The 16,403-nt window shown below is 42.4% G+C and overlaps 1 protein-coding gene across 1 annotated transcript in view; it reads right to left on the bottom strand.

Annotated features, from left to right (window-relative positions):
- WASL (WASP like actin nucleation promoting factor) overlaps window positions 1-16,403 on the bottom strand; it is an 866,451-nt gene that overhangs the window by 648,346 nt on the left and 201,702 nt on the right. The gene's annotated exons all lie outside the window — the stretch shown is intronic.

Here is a 16,403-nt window from a genome sequence, read left to right as displayed (position 1 = left end):
TGTCATCTGAATACTGAATTATAGATGCATGCTGTGTGGAGGTATGGAGGTCATTTGTGAAGACATTGAATAGTAGTGGTCCTAAGATAGAACCGTGTGGGACTCCTATAGTTATGGGCAGCTGTGGCCATATGGGGATGAATGACCACCTTTCCATAAAACCAGCATTAAAACTTCTGGCAAACAATCCCAAAAGGGAATAATATATATCCCTGACCACCTGTGTTTACTTGTGTGTATATATATATATATATATATATATATATATATATATATATATATATATATGCATATATACAAATGTATGTATATATAATTTTATATCTATTATATTTATTGTATTAATCATATAGATTTTAACTGTATTTTTTACATATTTATATATACATTTTCACATTTATTGCACATAGATCATTTCTTAGTAAATATTCATTATTTAGGAAGCTAATATAATTGTTTATTTATTTATTTATATGTAGTAATTGATATTCTACATTTTATATTTCATTGTAATAAGAGTTTATTTATGGTGCATCTATTTTGTGTCAATATGCAGAATATATATTTTTATATTTTACCTATGCATTGACAGTTGTTCACTATGGCCTAGTATACTGTGTAATTACAAGCTTAGAATAGGCAGGGATGTATCAAGTTTGTTTTAAATATTTATATACATTTGTTTATTTTAATATATTTATAAGTAAAGAATTGATGTAATAACATTAATAATACCTTCAGTATACATAGTCTTTAGCGAAAGTATTTTGCACTGGTCAAGATCTATTACACCCTGTTTATTTAATGAAGGATATTTTAGCTACATAAACCATCAATTAATTAATTAACCTATTACCCAGGTGCTATAAAAAGCAGTTCATTAAGGGCATAATTTGATTCTGATGAAGTCTAAACACCTATAGACGAAAGCGCGCTCAATCCTGTGTTTGTTGTTTTGTTTTATGTTGTTTTGATGTTTGTATCAATAAATTTTCCTTTTTGGTATACGTGACCATCTCATATCATTTGGAATTGCTGGGACAGTGTTTTTAACTTTTTCGAAAGTCTACAGGATGGTACCCTTCATTGTATAGCAAGCGGACTTGTTTGTGTTTGCTACCGGATGTGACAGACTACGTGCCTCTTCTTGCACATCATCTTTCACTGGGGGAGGCGAGCCCGATGCTTTTCTTCTGTGTGAGAGTCAGACAAATTATCTAGGCTCATATTTCATGTTTTTTCACTGGTTAATTTGAATCGTCTCCTGAGTGATACTTAAATACAAAGCATGGGCCTCTGTCTGAAGAATTTCAAGCCTGCATAAAGTATGACACTGCTGGTAATTCCCTGCTAGGGTTTCCCACCAAGCCCCCTGTTTGTTGGTTTTCTTTTTAAACCTGATAATTTTACGTTTCCCATCCCTACTGTAAATTGAACTTAAAGCTCCTTCCTTTTTACAGTGCCACTGCTACTCTGAATTTTTTTTACCTGATTTACTGGCCTTTCCTTGTGCTTATATCGAAAAAATGTATGTTGCTTCTTGCTGTCTATTGTACTGATTTACTTCATCTGAATTCATTATCTAACTAGCTGTTGGAAAACTCAAATCAAGCACTTGTTTTCTCATCAAGGTCAGTGAATTTTCCTTCTAGTGCACTGGGAGATAGCCTGGTCTGTCTAGGTTGAGTAAACACTTGAGATACAATATAATTTTATATATATATATATATATATATATATATATACATATATATAAATGTATGTATATATAATTTTATATCTATTATATTTATTGTATTAATCATATAGATTTTAACTGTATTTTTTACATATTTATATATACATTTTCTCATTTATTGCACATAGATCATTTCTTAGTAAATATTCATTATTTAGGAAGCTAATATAATTATTTATTTATTTATATGTAGTAATTGATATTCTACATTTTATATTTCATTGTAATAAGAGTTTATTTATGGTGCATCTATTTTGTGTCAATATGCAGAATATATATTTTTATATTTTACCTATGCATTGATAGTTGTTCACTATGGCCTAGTATACTGTGTAATTACAAGCTTAGAATAGGTAGGGATGTATCAAGTTTGTTTTAAATATTTATATACATTTGTTTATTTTAATATATTTATAAGTAAAGAATTGATGTAATAACATTAATAATACCTTCAGTATACATAGTCTTTAGTTAAAAGTATTTTGCACTGGTCAAGATCTATTACACCCTGTTTATTTAATGAAGGATATTTTAGCTACATAAACCATCAATTAATTAATTAACCTATTACCCAAGTGCTATAAAAAGCAGTTCATTAAGGGCATAATTTGATTCTGATGAAGTCTAAACACCTATAGAGCTACCAATCCTGTGTTTGTTGTTTTGTTTTATGGAGTTTTGATGTTTGTATCAATAAATTTTCCTTTTTGGTATACGTGACCATCTCATATCATTTGGAATTGCTGAGACAGTGTTTTTAACTTTTTCGAAAGTCTACAGGAGGGTACCCTTCATTGTATAGCAAGCGGACTTGTTTGTGTTTGCTACCAGATGTGACAGACTACGTGCCTCTTCTTGCACATCATCTTTCACTGGGGGAGGCGAGCCCGATGCTTTTCTTCTGTGTGAGAGTCAGACAAATTATCTAGGCTCATATTTCATGTTTTTTCACTGGTTAATTTGAATCGTCTCCCGAGTGATACTTAAATACAAAGCATGGGCCTCTGTCTGAAGAATTTCAAGCCTGCATAAGGTATGACACTGCTGGTAATTCCCTGCTAGGGTTTCCCACCAAGCCCCCTGTTTGTTGGTTTTCTTTTTAAACCTGATAATTTTACGTTTCCCATCCCTACTGTAAATTGAACTTAAAGCTCCTTCCTTTTTACAGTGCCACTGCTACTCTGAATTACTGGCCTTTCCTTGTGCTTATATCGAAAAATTGTATTTTGCTTCTTGCTGTCTGTTGTACTGATTTACTTCATCTGAATTCATTATCTAACTAGCTGTTGGAAAACTCAAATCAAGCACTTGTTTTCTCATCAAGGTCAGTGAATTTTCCTTCTAGTGCACTGGGAGATAGCCTGGTCTGTCTAGCTTGAGTTGTCTAGGTTGAGTAAACACTTGAGATTTCTGCATGTAGTTTTACTGGCTGGAAAACAATCGGCTTATCTTTGTTTTTACTGCCTTTACAAATTCTGTACAATTGAGTGACTCTTGGCTCATTTATACAAAAAGTACTTTCACTGAATAATCTCACTTGAGCTGTTTAAGGTAAACTGCTGTATCTACAACTTTGTTTGTGGTAGCACTTCACTCTGGACACTCTTACAGAGCTTTTTACAATAGGAGGACTGGGATTATTCATCTTGGGCTGTAGGTGTTTACCTGGTCTTTGAGACAGGAAAAGTACAGTTTTGTACCTACCATAAATGTAGATGTTCGAAGATCCACATTGCTGCAGTCCTTACACTTGGGTAGTCCGCTGTCCTCGGTCGGCCCGAATATCAAAGTATAAGGCTGACGTCGGTCAAGGCGCATTTGACTGACATCAGGACGTCAGGGTACAAATGCGCATGACCGACGTCATATCCTCAGTCTTTTCTTGCCCCAGATGTCAGAAGACCCTAAAAATAAAGGTCAAAACCAAAAGACAGCAAACAAACAACCAACCATCCTAGCACTAAAAATATGTACAATATATACAATATACAATATACCTCATATTGACAACCCAACCCACACAACCGCCTCTAACTACAGAGGGGAAGGAGGGAGGTAAATTGGACTGCAGCAATGTGGATCTTGAACATCTACATTTATGGTATGTACAAAACTGTACTATGTTCTTCATCTCACATTGCTGCAGTCCTTACACTTGGGTAGAATCCCAAAGCAGAGGTAAGGGAGGATGGCCAAATTATAAGGAAGCAGGAGCTGCCAAAATGCCCTGCAAAACAGCAGTGGCAAAACCAGCCCTGGATTTAGAGTAAAGTGGTAGGTGATAATACCTGGAAAAGTATGCACTGAACTCCAAGTAGCTGCCTCCAAAATATCCTTAGTTGCCACCCCTCAAAAAGCTGTCAAAGTGGCAGTAGCCCTAGTGGAATGAGGCCTAATCCCAGCTGGAACTTCCTTGCCATGATGGGAATAACAGAAAGCAATGCAAAACCCAATCCACTTAGAAATAGTTTGTTTTGACACAGGCTTGCCCTGAGAACTCAAAGCAAAAACAAATAACTGCTGAGACTGCCTGAACCCTTTAGTTCTGTCCAAATAATATCGCAACTGCCTGTGTACATCTAAAGTGTGCAAAATCTTTTCCCCTTTATTTTGGGGATTTGCATAAAAGGTAGGCAAATGAATAGTTTGGTTTAAAGCCACACTAGAAACCACTTTAGGCATAAAGGAAGGATTAGTACGTAAAGATACCCTATCCTTATGGAAAATTAAGAAAGGCTCAACCGCCATAAGGGCCTGCAACTCAGAAACCCTTCTTGTAGAGGTAATAGCCAACAAAAAAGCAGTCTTCCATGATAAAAACTTTAATTCAGCAGTAGCTGCAGGCTCAAAAGGTTGTAGAGTGAGTTTCTCCAACACAAAATTGAGATCCCAAGCAGGAGTAGGAGCTCTTCGTGGGGGTCTTATATTCTTTGCCCCTCTAAGAAATTGCTTGAACAAAGGATGAGAAAACAATGGTGGGTCACAATCATAGTGAGCCGAAATTGCTGCAGCATGAACCTTAATAGAAGAGAAGGACAAACCTTTGTCCAGTAACTCAGTAAGATATTGAAGAGCCACACTTAAATTAGGCTAAGAAAAGTACAGTTTTGTACCTACCATAAATGTAGATGTCCGAACTGGATAGCATCTGCAGTCATAACAAGTGGGTTGTCCTGTCGTCAGGCAGCCCTGCAGTCGGCCGGATTCCAAAGTCCGGGTCCGGCTTCGGCTGATGTCGCACTCCACCCGACGTCATCTCTGTTGGTCTTCGGGTATAAAAGCATCAGCCGACGCCATTTTCCTCAGTGTTTCTTGCCCCAGATGCCAGTAGCCCTCTTGCAGGCTAAAATTTGGATAGATGCCAATGTTTCCAAATAGATAGAGGTAAACACAACAATAAGCATATATGTACATATATACAAACAAATACACCATAAAAGACTCCCCCCAACAGCTAGCTATTAGGAGGGTAAACACCCTAGGAGTACCACAGAGGGGAAGGAGGGAGGGTAATCCTGACTGCAGATGCTATCCAGTTCGGACATCTACATTTATGGTAGGTACAAAACTGTACTATCTGCAGTCATAACAAGTGGGTAGAATACCATAGCCAACTAGGGGAGGAGGATAAAAGTAGATTATGGTGTGTTTAGGATCCTTTGCAATACAGCAGTGGCAAACCCTGCTCGGGATCTGGAATATAGAGGCAAATTATAATGCTTGGCAAATGTATGCACGGAGGTCCAAGTAGCCGCCTCAATAATGTCTTTGGTTGCCACTCCTCGTAAGAAGGCTGTGGTAGTGGCTGTTGCTCTTGTAGAATGAGGTCTTATGTTCTGTGGAATTGGTTTTCCATGGAAGGAGTAACAGTATCGTATGCAATTTCCTATCCATTTGGAGATTGTCTGTTTGGAAATAGCTTTTCCTTCCCTTCCTGTTGCATAGGCTACAAAAGTTGGTCAGTCTTTCTGCTATTTTTTGTTCTGTCCAAGTAGTAGCGTAGCTGTCTATGTACATCCAAGGTATGCAGGATTCTTTCCCTCTGTTTTGTGGGTTGGGAAAGAAGGTAGGTAGGTGGATTGCCTGGTTCAAAGATACTCTGGATACCACCTTGGGCATAAATGTAGGATTAGTCCTCATGGACACTCTATCTTGGTGGAAGATTAGGAAGGGTTGCACTGCCATTAAGGCCTGTAGTTCTGAAACCCTCCTTGCTGAAGTAATTGCCAGTAGGAAAGCAGTTTTCCATGACAGGTGTTGTAGGTCTGCTGTTGCTGCTGGTTCAAAGGGTGATAGTGTCAACTTTTCTAGCACAAAGTTTAAATCCCAAGCTGGTAATGGTGGTTTCCTTGGAGGTTTTACATTCTTGATTCCTCTGAGGAACTGCCTGAGCAAAGGGTGCGAAAAAACAGGTGGATCAAAGCTGTATTCTGCTGAAATAGCTGATGCATGTATCTTGATGGAGGAGTAGGACAGGCCTGAATGAAGTTGTTCGGCCAGATACTCCAGAATGTTAGGCATATCTATGTTTGACACATCTTTTCCTCTTTCGGTACTCCAAATGACAAACCTTTTCCATTTTCCAGCATAGTTCCTTCTTGTTGAAGGTCTGCGTGCTTCAAGAATAATGTCTTTAACTCTTTGAGAAAGTTCTGGATTAGCTGCTGCTATGTGATGTTCCATGCAGTCAGTTGTAGCGTTTTTAGGTTTGGATGTATGATGCTGTAGTTGTTCTGAGTTAACATCAAAGGCATCAGGGTATTGGCCACATATTGTTCGAGACATGCTCTTCAGTAGTGGGTACCAGTGTTGTCTTGGCCAGTTTGGGGCTATCAGGATTATCCTTGGACGTTCTTCCTTGATTTTTACTAGTACCTTGTGTATCAAAGGAAGAGGTGGGAATGCATATGCTGTTAGGCCTTTCCAGTTGAAGGAGAGTGAGTCCACTTTCCATGCTAGTGGATGGAATGTCCTTGTGCAGAATTTTTGAGCTGGTGATTGAGAGGTGATGCGAAAAAGTCTATATGTGGTATTCCACATTACTTTGAGATGATATTGAAGATGTCGGTGCAGTTTCCATTCGTGGGCATCAGTGGTTCTGCTTAATATGTCTGCTAGAGTATTGTCTTTCCCGGTACAAATATTGCCTGTAACTGAATGTTGTAGCTGAGTGCCAGGGTCCACAGCTCCAAGGTCATTCTGCATAGGGGTATGAATGAGTGCCTCCCTGTTTGTTGATGTACCACATGACTGTGGTGTTGTCTGTCCTTATCATCAACTGGCCCTCTTTGAGGAATGGTTTGAACTTTTGGATTGCCAGTTTTACTGCCAGCATTTCTTTTAGATTGATGTGCAGGTGAAGTTGATCCTGTGTCCACAATCCTTGCGCATTTGTCCAGCATGTGGGCCCCCATCCTAGGTCTGAAGCGTCTGTTGTGATGGTCTGGCTTGGTTGACATCTGCGAAAGGGTAGGCCTGGGTTTGACTGGCATGCCTGAGCCCACCATAGGAACTCCTGTTTTAAGCATGGAATTAGTGGGATTTCTGTTTCTAGACTGTGTCTGTGTTGGGACCATAAATTCTTTAGGTACCACTGTAGTTTCCTCATATGTAGTCTGGCAAATGGGACCAAGATTATGCATGATGCCATGAAGCCCAAGGCCTGCAGAAATTTTCTTGCTGTTAACTTGTTCAGTTTTGTTAGTGCCAAGAAGTAAAGTGGAAGTTCTTTTGTTTTCTGTAGTCAGGAATGCCATTTGTTGTACTGTGTCCAATTCAGCCCAAGAATGTCCTTGTTTGGGATGGTATCAGCCTTGACTTTTGTAAATTGACTGTGTATCCCAGTCCTTGTAGCAAGTAAATGACCCTTTGTAAATCTGTTGTCAGCTTGCTTTTGTTGTCCCCTTGTAGCAGGCAGTCGTCCAGGTATGGGTAAATTTGAATTCCTGTAGTCTGCAATGGGCGATTACTGATGCCAGGCATTTTGTGACTACTCTGCGCCCAGTAGCTAAGCCAAAGGGCAATGCTGAGAATTGATAGTGCTCTGATCCTGCAAGAAATCTGAGGTATCTTCTGCAGATTGGTCGAATGGGGACGTGCAGGTATGCCTCCTTGAGATCTAGAGTTACCAGCCAAGACTCCTTGCCCAGCATGGGAAGAAGTTGCTGTAGGGTCAGCATTTTGAATTTTGGGACAATGATGTATGTATTTAAGGTGGACAGATCGAAAATTGGTCTCCAACTTTTTTCCTTTCTTGGAACTAGGAATAGTCTGGAATAGAACCCCTTTCCTTGTTCTGCTGTTGGCACTCTTTCCACAGCTCTCATGTTGGCTAACTCCATTATCTGGCGTAGAACCTCTGTTTTTTGATTTGGAGGTAGATTTGGCATTCCTCTTTTGACTGGTAAAGTGTGGAAGTGAAACCGGTAACCTTGATCTATGGTTTGTAAAATCCACTTGTCTTTTGTTATGTAGTGCCAGTTCTTTGAAAATAAGGTTAACTTTCCGCCTAGAGGAGCTGCTATTTGTTCCCTGGTAGCCGGAGTTAGGATTAAGTCACTGTGGTTGTGCTGATGTAGTGGCAGTGGCTGTGTCTGTGCCTCTGTTGTTACCTTGCCACTGTCGTCCTCTGTAGGCACCTCCTCTGGGTTGGTTTCTGCCTCTGGAACGTCTATTCCTGCCCCTATGAAATTTTGTGGAGTCTCCAAGGGAAGAATTTGGATCAGGCCAGTTCCTGCTAAACCTTGGGGTTGAACCTGCAAGAAATCTTTAACAGTTTGAACAGATTTTGCCTTTTCTTCCATTTTCTTCATAACCTGCTGGGCAGGTGTACCAAACAAACTTGTCTTGTCCATAGGAGCATCTAGCAACTTGGCTTTAACATGATCCGGTAAAGCTTGTTCCTTTAGCCATGCATGCCTTCTTATCACTGTGCCTGTCATGGCTGATCTAAATGAAGCCTCCAGTGCATCATAGCCACATTTTAAGGAATGGTTGCTAACCTGTTGTATGTTATTTACCATCTCTAATACATATTTCTTATCAAGAGATTCATCAGTGGTTAGTTTTTTAGTTAACTGATCAAGCATAAACTCTTGGTATTGTATCATGTGAAACTGACAGTTTAAAGCTCTAGCTGAGAGAGTAGCTGAAGTGTAGACCTTTTTACCCCATCTGTCTAATGACCTTGCTTCCCTTTCAGAAAGAATAGGGTTTTTAGCTGTGGTCGCGGCTACTGCCTTGGGACCCTGGGATATAGTTTCTGGGTCTGCAAGTGGGGCCTTGTAAAGGTGGTGATGAGTATCTGGCACCCTGTAAAATCTGTCTGGTTTGGCAGGGGCTGGGGTAAAGAATCTGGAGCGGAGCAAACATCATTAAAAGCATCATCCACCACAGATAGAACAGGAGGTATAGCTAAGGGCCTGTGCTGTGGGAGGTGCAGAAAGGTTCTAAGTCTTTTCTGGAGTCTGAAAAATCCTGTTGCTGCCATTGGAACTGTTCTCGCATGGCATGCAAGGTTTCCCCAAAGGAGAATTCTTCTGGTGGGGAAGCAGCAGGAATGGATTCTTCAGCATCAGAATCTTCAAAATTGGAGAAGGGAGCCTCTGGCTGGTCAGTTATGTCTGATTCATCAGCAGAATCATCAGAAGACACTGGCTCAGGGGCTCTGCCCTAGGTCTCTTCTCTGGGGCTGAGAGGCCCTGTCTGGGTGAGATTGAGATCCTCTAATTAAAGAAATTAAATCTTCTGCCAAAGAAAGCATTTGAGAACTAGAAGAGGGCCTGGATGGGGGGGTTTAACAGGCACTGATTTAGTAGTCTTGGCTGCTTTAGCCCTGGCGAAGGCCTTAATGGACATGGCTGCTGGAGGCCTAGCAGCACCACGTGCTGGGGTAGAGACATCCAAGGGGATGGTGTCTGATAAGTCAACCACCGTAGTGGGTAAAATTCTGAGGTCGATTCAAGAGTTGTAGCAGGGGCCTCAGTAGAATAGGTTCAGCTGTGCTTAGATCAGTTTTCTCGGTTTCGGCGAAACCGAGACACTCATGATTTGCTTTACCGTGGTTTCGGCCAAACCGCGGACCGCGAGTGTCGGTCTTTATCTTTGCGTTTTTTGGAAGACTGGGTAGTCGGAGGATCCGGCGGCATAATGCACGCAAAATCAGTACCGAAAAACTGTTCTGCAAACTCCGACCGGCGCCTAAGCGTTGTCGGTTGAAAGAGGCACAGGCCGAACAGGCTGCTACGTCGTGGGCTGGGCCTAAACAAGGCACACAGTAAGAGTGGAAATCTTTATGAGGTATTTGTTTCCCACAGGTTAAACAATTGTTAACTTTTTCTGACATCGGCTGAGGCAAGAAAGAGTCCCCAACGGGTACTTAGCTTTAGAAGTCTTGAGTAGTATTCGGTAGAAGTAATCTCTGGATCCGACCGACAGGCACTTGCGAACAGCTTCTGCTTCAGCCACGCGGCAAGAAAGACTGAGGAAAATGGCGTCGGCTGATGCTTTTATACCCGAAGACCAACAGAGATGACGTCGGGTGGAGTGCGACATCAGCCGAAGCCGGACCCGGACTTTGGAATCCGGCCGACTGCAGGGCTGCCTGACGACAGGACAACCCACTTGTTATGACTGCAGATGCATCCATGAAGGACATCATCAAAATCCTTTGCTGCACTCCAAAATAAAAATCTCTTCCATTTATCTGCGTACACTTTCCTTGTACTAGGCCTTCTAGCTTCCAAAATAACATTCAAAACTTGCTGTGGAAGTGGAGGCCCACTATGGTTCAAAACAGAATATGCCAGGCTGTTAGGTGCAGAGAGTGAAGCTTGACATTGAGCAAATGACTGTCCTCCTGAGACAACAGGTGTGGAATCGAAGGCAAAGGCCATGGAGGCTTCCGTACCAGGCTTCTCAGTAATGGGTACCAATGCTGTCGAGGCCAATCTGGAGCTATCAAAATCATCCTTGGCTTGTCTTGTCTGGCCTTTAGTAGTACCTTTGGGAGGAGAGGCAGAGAGGGAAAGGCATACACATGAAGATTGCTCCAATTGAAAGAAAGAGCATCCACTTTCCAAGCTGTGGGATGAAACCTTTTTGTGCAAAACTTTGGCAGCTGGTGGTTTAGTGGAGAAGCGAACAGATCTATGTCTGGAGTTCCCCATGACACTGTCAATTTCTGAAATACATGAGGATCCAATTTCCACTCGTGGGTATCCATAATTTGTCTGCTCAACACATCTGCTAAGGAGTTCTGTGCTCCCGGCAGAAACCTTGCCTGAAGATTTAACTGTAAACTGAGAGCAGTCTCCCACAAAATCATTGCTTGCCTGCATAGAGGATAAGAATGTGTTCCGCCTTGCTTGTTGATGTACCACATGACAGTTGTGTTGTCTGTTAGAATCAACACCTGCCCTGGAAGAAGTAAATCCTTGAAAGCTATTAATGCAAACTGGACTGCTAACATCTCTTTCAAGTTGATATGTAGATGTTGTAGTCTGGCAGGCCACTTGTCTTGTATCCACTTTCCATTCAGATGAGCTCCCAAGCTTTGTCTGAGGCATCTGTCGTTAGAATCTGACTCGCCTCTGGCCGGGTCACAGAGAGTCCCTTGTTTAGGTGACATTCCTGAGCCCACCACAAAAATTCCTTTTGAATGCAAGGTATTATTTGAATGACAGTGTCCAAATCCTGGCAGTGCTGTGTCCATACATTTTTGAGATACCATTGTAGCTTCCTCATATGCAGTTTGGCATTGGGAAGCACCAGAATACAAGATGCCATGAACCCCAAGGCTTGAAGGACTGTCCTTGCAGTCAGCCTGGACTGATGAGACAACTGATGAAAGTAAAGGGAAAGATTCTTTTGTTTGTCCGGGGTCAAAAAGGCCATCTGGGATGCTGTATTCAGTCTCACACCCAGAAAGCACATATCCTGAGAGGGTACTAGACTGGACTTTATTTCGTTCACAGAATACCCCAGGCATCTTAGCACTGCTATCACATAATCTAAATGATGAAGAAGCTCGTCCCTTCCTTGAGCCAGAATCAGGCAATCGTCCAAATAAGGATAAATCTGTATTCCTTTTAACCTGAGGAAAGCTATCACTGGAGCCAGAACTTTCGTGAACACTCTGGGCGCAGTAGATAAGCCAAAGGGCAATGCAGAGAACTGATAATGAGAAGTCCCAGCTCGAAAGCAGATACTTCCTGCAACTCAGTCTGATAGGAACATGAAGATAAGCCTCCTTGAGATCTAAAGTTACCATCCAATGATCTTTGCCCAGCAGAGGTAAAAGCTGCTGTAACGTCAACATTTTGAACTTGGGAATGTCCAGATAAGTGTTGAGGATAGATAAGTCCAAAATTGGTCTCCACGTGTTCCCTTTCTTTGGTACTAGGAACAGGCGAGAATAAAATCCTAGGCCCACTTCTGGCATAGGGACCGGCTGAATGGCCCCTATTTGGAGTAACAGAGAAATTTGCTTGTGAGCCTCTATTCTTTGTGGAGGAGGAACGTCTGGCATGCCTTTGAAAGGAGGCAAGGTATGGAAATAAAACCTGTAAACGTGGTGTATGATATCCAATACCCATCTGTCTTGGGTAATTAAACTCCAATTTTCTTTGAAAAGTGCCAACCTTCCTCCCAAAGGTGCTGCCAGACGAAGGCTCTGGCAGCTGAAAAGGTAGGTCATTGGGTCTGTTTACGAAAGGACTGACCCTGCCCTCACCGAAGACTGTGCAGGAGAACTCCCTGTTCTAGGCCTGAAAGAGCCCTGAGCTCTGCCCCTACCACGTCTAGATCTACCCCTAGACTGGGAATCATAAGAAGGATACGTCCACCCCTTAGTAGGCCAATTCCTACTAAACTTTGGAGGCTGAACCTGCAAAAAATCTTTAACAGTCTGCATAGACTTAGCCTTGTCTTCCATTTTCTTTAAAACTGTCTCAACAGGAGAACCAAACAACACATCAGATTGTAAAGGAGCATCTAAAATCCTTGTTTTAACATGGTCAGATAAATTCTGATCCCTCAGCCAGGCGTGCCTGCGAAGAACTGACCCAGTGGCAGCCACACTAGACGAGGCCTGTACAGCATCAAAACCACATTGCAAAGAATGCTTACCCACCTGTTCAGAAACATGTACTAAATCTTGCAACTCTTTACAATCAATACCTTCCGCCAGAGCATCAACCTTAGACTTCAATTGTGAAAGGAGATAGTTTTGGTATTTCAGCATGTGAAACTGGCAATTCAAAGCCCTCATAGCTAGAGTGGAAGAAGTATAAACTTTCTTTCCCCATCTATCCAAAGCCCTGGCCTCTTTGTCTGTAGGAACCGGATTCTTGACAACAGAAGCCTTAACACCTTTAGGCCCCTGACTAACAGTTTCTGGATCTGCCTTAGGACTCTTAAAAGATACTTATGAGCTTCAGGCACCCTGTAATATCTATCCGGTTTAACAGGAGCAGGAGGCAAAGAATCAGGATTAAGAGAAGCCTCTGCAAAACATCTTCCACCACATCCAAAACAGGAGGTATAGCCAAAGGCCTATGCTGGGGTAAAACAAAAATTCCTAAGCCTTTTCCTGGAATCAGAGAAGTCCTGACCTTCCCACTTAAAATGCTCCCTCATAGAATGAAGAGTTTCTGAAAAGAAAAATCCTCAGGAGGAGAAGCAGAAGGAGTAGAATCATCCACATCAGAATCAGATTAAGGAGAATACTCCTGCAAGTCTTCAGTCAAGACTCTGAAACATCCAAGCCTGCTCAAAACTCCTGGCTCAGGCTCCACCCTAGGTCTCTTATCAGGAGGGGCAAGAACCCCTAATCAAAGTAATCAAATCTTCTGCCATTTTAAGCATATGCTTCTTGGGCACAGTTCCTGAAGAACTAGGGGTGACACCAACTGAAGCTAAACCTGGCCTGCCTCTGGGAGAAGCCTTGGAAACAGAAGGAGAGGGCCTAACCACCCTAGGAAGGGAGGGGAGTATAGTAACCTGAGAAGCCCCTTCAGCCTGACCTGCCTCCTGAGAGGCCACATCCTGCAATAACAAAGTCTCTCCCTGGGAACCCAAAGAAACCTCCGGTGGAACCACCGGCTCCACTGACACCTCTAAAGAACCGGCGTCTGGTACAGACGGTTCTTCTAGCCTAGGCTTAACTGCTTTGTCCTTGCGCTTCTTCGAAGAAGCGGGCGTCGGAGCATCCGACGGCATTTTATAATTGCACCGCTTCCCAAAGACTAACCTGGCACAATCCAACCTTCTCTTTATAGTGCGTTTATTGAATCTAGCACAAGAGCGACACCCAACAACGTCGCGCTCAGGCCCTAAACAAGGAATACACAAAGTATGATAGTCTCTATGCGGTATCTGTTTCCCACAAGAAATGCAATTATTCACTTTTTCTGACATCCGGTAAACCACTGAGGCAAGAAAAAACTAAAATATTCTAACGGGTACTTAGCCAACTTTGACTCGGTCTGAAACTCCGAAATCGAAAAATCTCAGAATGCCAACCGGCACTTGCAATGCTGCTTCTGCATCGGACCATGCGGCAAAAAAGACTGAGGATATGACGTCGGTCATGCGCATTTGTACCCTGACGTCCTGATGTCAGTCAAATGCGCCTTGACCGACGTCAGCCTTATACTTTGATATTCGGGCCGACCGAGGACAGCGGACTACCCAAGTGTAAGGACTGCAGCAATGTGAGATGAAGAACATCTTACAACATGGCTCAAAGTATTTTCTTTTTTGCACTTCTCTTACATACTGACTGTACTTCAGCAGTTAAAAAAATGTACGGTTAGCTGCTGCTTTGCACTGTATTTTACTACTGCATTTGTTTTCATTTTGACTACTTCACACCAGCTGCTGCTTTTACCCAAGTAAAGATCTGCTTCTCCTGTTTTATGTTCTTGTTATTAATTAAAAAAAACTGTGCTGCTTTTTACACTGTTACTTGTGACTTTAAAAAATATATATCTTGCTTTATTTCTGTGGCTCCACTGCACTTCTGTTGGCCGAAGTACAGACTGGATTCAGACCACCGCGCAGAGGGGGTAATAAAAGTTAGTGCCAAGAGAAGTATTTTCCCTTAGAAGCGGCTGCTACCTAGCAGAACAGTACTTGAACAACTCTCATCTGTTAAGTGAAGCACCCAGCAGAGATTTTACCTCTTGCCTATCAACATCAGACCCTAAAGATACCCTCTTTTACAGAGCTGCTACTGTACACCACACATAGGTTAGTCACCCTAAAACAGCGCCCTGCCTGATACCCACATCTTTCTCTCATCTGCAGATATACTAGGTTCAAACTTTGCATTATGAAATAAGAAGTTATATACTCACCATAACGTTCCATCTGAGTAGGTATCTTCATTTGTCTGCAACCTTTGGGATACGGATCCGATCTCGGATCCGAGCCGGCAACTTCTATCATAGCATAGATCCGAGCTCCTAGCTCCTCCCCTTACCCATAATCCCCTGCCTACCCCAACTGACCTCAGATCAAGTTTGCCCCATAGCACAGCAGATAAAAGTGTCCCAATGGGAACATATGCTAATAACACAAGAACGATCATATTGGTCAGGGGGAAGGAGGGGGGGATGGCTGCAGACAAATGAAGATACCTACTCAGATGGAACGTTATGGTGAGCACATAACTTCTTAATCTGAAGTAGGAACTTAATTTGTCAGCAACCTTTGGGACAGAGTCCCCAGCTACCTAAATCTTGGGTGGCCTTCATGGAAGGATATTCCGGAGCACCGCAGAGCCAAAGGACGCCCTACCTTGGGAGACAACATCTATTTTATAGTGGCTGATAAAGGTGTGAGATGAAGCCCAAGTGGCTGCGGAACAAATGTCATCCAGTGAAACCCCAGCTTGAAAGGCCGCAGATGTGGCAGCCTAGTAGAATGAGCATGGACTCCTTGAGGTGCAGGCCTTCCCGAGCTCTGATATGCTAAAAGAATACAACTCGAGATCCATCGAGAGAGAGAAACTTTAGAAACTGACTTTCCAAAATTACTTTTGGCAAAGGAGATAAACAACTGATCGGATTGCCTATGATCAGCAGTTCTATGGATATAAAAACGTAGTTGTCTGTGTACGTCTAAGGAATGTAGCTTGTACTCTCCTTTGTTATGAAAGTTGGGGAAAAACACTGGAAGATTGATAGATTGATTGATGTTCGCTTCTGAAGATACCTTAGGTAGAAAGGACGGATTGACCCTGAGGTAAACCCTATCCGGGTGAAAGACCAGATATGGTGGTTTGACACAAAGAGCTTGCAATTCCGACACTTTTGGCTGAAGTTATGGCCACCAAAAAGGCAGTCTTCCAAGAGAGAAATTTGAGATCAACCGTGGCCGCCGGCTCGAATGGGGGACCAGTCAAGACCTGCAAGACTAAGGATAAATCCCATGGAGGTACCACCTCTATCTGGAGGCCTAAGGAGGAAGGTACCCTTGAGGAAGTTCTTACACAGTTTGGAAGTGATGAGGGCCAGACTCTTGCCCCACGTGATAGTATGCGATTGCTGCCAGTTGTACCTTGACTGTGGAAGAACTAACCCCCTGGTGAAAGAGAGAGGTTAGAAAATCTAGAACCGACGATATCGGGGCTGTAAAAGGGTCTAAACGACGGTGTTCTGCC

The sequence above is a fragment of the Protopterus annectens genome, chromosome 11.part0 (genome assembly GCF_019279795.1).
Source record: "Protopterus annectens isolate FY-2018-M chromosome 11.part0, PAN1.0, whole genome shotgun sequence".
Lineage (NCBI taxonomy): Eukaryota > Metazoa > Chordata > Ceratodontiformes > Protopteridae > Protopterus > Protopterus annectens.
The sequence above is the reverse complement of the archived record's forward strand: the minus strand, read 5'-3'. Positions and strand labels throughout refer to the sequence as shown.